The sequence below is a fragment of the Penaeus japonicus genome, unplaced genomic scaffold, assembly GCF_977035675.1.
Source record: "Penaeus japonicus unplaced genomic scaffold, GWHDUDI00000001_assembly GWHDUDI00000039, whole genome shotgun sequence".
Taxonomy (NCBI): Eukaryota; Metazoa; Arthropoda; class Malacostraca; order Decapoda; family Penaeidae; genus Penaeus; species Penaeus japonicus.
This window is the reverse complement of record NW_028234441.1, coordinates 5,500,349-5,502,848: the sequence shown is the minus strand read 5'-3', so window position 1 is coordinate 5,502,848 and position 2,500 is coordinate 5,500,349.

Below are 2,500 nucleotides of genomic sequence, written 5' to 3'. Positions count from 1 at the left end.
TTAGATGGACGTTAATTTGTGAATTAGTCGAAACAAAAGACAATCCAGAAAAAAACATGCGATTTTATTTTTTCGTACGTAACATGGTCGAATTTCTAGCAACATCAGTAGACTGCTTTTTAATTTTCTTCAATACTACCTATTATTTCCCACACATTTCTCTTCTCTCTCTCTAACCGTTTTCCATCATTTTCCTTTCATTCCATACTTTTTATCATTCTTCTCTTGTTACATTCATTTATACTGGCAGCATCACATATTTAGAGGGGAGTTTGCGAAATATACGGCTACATCACCATAATTCATTAATTTACTTTATTAGTACTATTTTATGCAAAGGCAACATTATAGCGATTTTCTCTTTTTTAAGAAGTTGGACCATATCAAATGTACCATAAGTGTCTAGAACCTACAGATTTAGGATAATGTGCAGATAGTACAATGTAATTCCTTAAAAGCTGGTCAATATAAAGAGAAATAGCATAATTCATTCATCTTATAGAGTGTCAATAGCTTTAGAGGTGACATAAATTAAAATGCTATCACGATTTCTTTTCCATTAACTAAACAAAAAAGAAACAATAAACCTTCTATAAAAAATCACAAAAACAACTCTTTCTTTTACAATTTTATTGGGACTGAGAGAAAAAAAACGTACCAGGAACTGTAATCTACTTTTTTTCGCCTGATGATGAAAATGTCGTGATGTGAATCTGGTTAATCTCGTTCCATTCCATGATGATTCCTGCGTAGTACTTTTTTAAAAATATAATTTCAATGATTAATACTCTTTTTTGATACACACGCAATATATATATATATATATATATATATATATATATATATATATATATATATATATATATATATATATGTGTGTGTGTGTGTGTGTGTGTGTGTGTGTGTGTGTGTGTGTGTATGAATATATATATGTATATTTATACATATACATATATATGAATATATATATATATATATGTACATATACGTATACATACATATATATACATATATATATATATGAATATATATACATATGAATACATATACATATATATATATATATATATATATATATATATATATATATATATATATATATATACACATATATACACACACACACACACACACACACACACACACACACACACACACACACACACATATATATATATATATATATATATATATATATATATATATATATATATATATATATGAATCTGATAAAAGTGCCAGTATTCAATGGTTAAATAACAACCAGCCTTGTAGGGAAAAAATATCAAGGCCCCTTACAAGACCTTGTTAACGATGAGTTAAAAAGCCTAAAAAACAGTCAAAAGGTCCCCCTACCATCGCCCCCGATATTCCAGATCAGCAGTTCAGTTCAGTTCAGAGAGATTTGCGAAGACGTCCCTTCGCCCGGGCTATATGCACGAGGCGCTGTTTCTATTTCGCTTTCTCTTGCTCTAAGGACAGATGCCGATCTTGGACGAGAGGGAAGGATGATGACACAGCCTGCTGAAAGACTGAAACACTCCTTTTGGTGGCCTTGCTTCCATTTCGAATAATAGCAAGGCCATATTATTGTGATTCCTGAGAGCTGAGTGATTCCTGAGTATGCTCGGAAAATGCCACTGAATCAATCTTCGCGTATGAGCTGCACCGGAGAGATGCTGGACCGAATGTTTCCCTGGGAAATGTTTCATCGACACGGGACAATCCCCGCACCGCCCAGCAATCCCCCCTGACCTACACTTTTTCAGAATTGGAAAGATACATAACTGAAGCGCCCATGCGATTAATACAAACAACAAAACCAATACAGCAAGGCAATATTTGTAAAAAGCAAACAAACAAACAACAAACTTGTTTCATGAAAACAAATAAAGCTGTAAATGCATCTCCTCCGCCTATTTTTTTTCTTTTTGTTGGCTTTCTTATTTCAGGAATCTACGACTAAATACTATGAAACAAATATGCGTCTATGTACCCAAGGAAAAATACACGGACACAACGATGCAACTGCTCGTCCTGCATTCCCGAGTCATCTTGATGCACGCAGGGCTCGTGGTGCGGCTCGATCCCGTCGTGTGGTCGGTTCCATAGGAAGACGTAACGCGTCACATTTCGAAACGGGAAAGTGCGTCGGTATAAAGTCTTCAACAAGTGAATTCCTCATACTCGGAACACAAGGCCTGCATTTAAACGTCTCCGATAAGTGCATCGTTACACAGTTGCTGATGTTATCAATACAGAACAAAAATGTAAAGAATATAATGTACTACGCCATAAGCATGGTCATAAAATGATATCACACAATACTGCATTTATAAAGCGCATGAAAGGGATTTTTTTTTCTTGTAATATTTTCAGAAATGACTGGAAGTGTCCAATCTTTAATACATATTGGTATCGAATGTTGTCAGAAGCCCTTATTTTCATCTTATGAATATTTCGATGAACAATAAACATCTAAAAAATAGCAAATATAGAT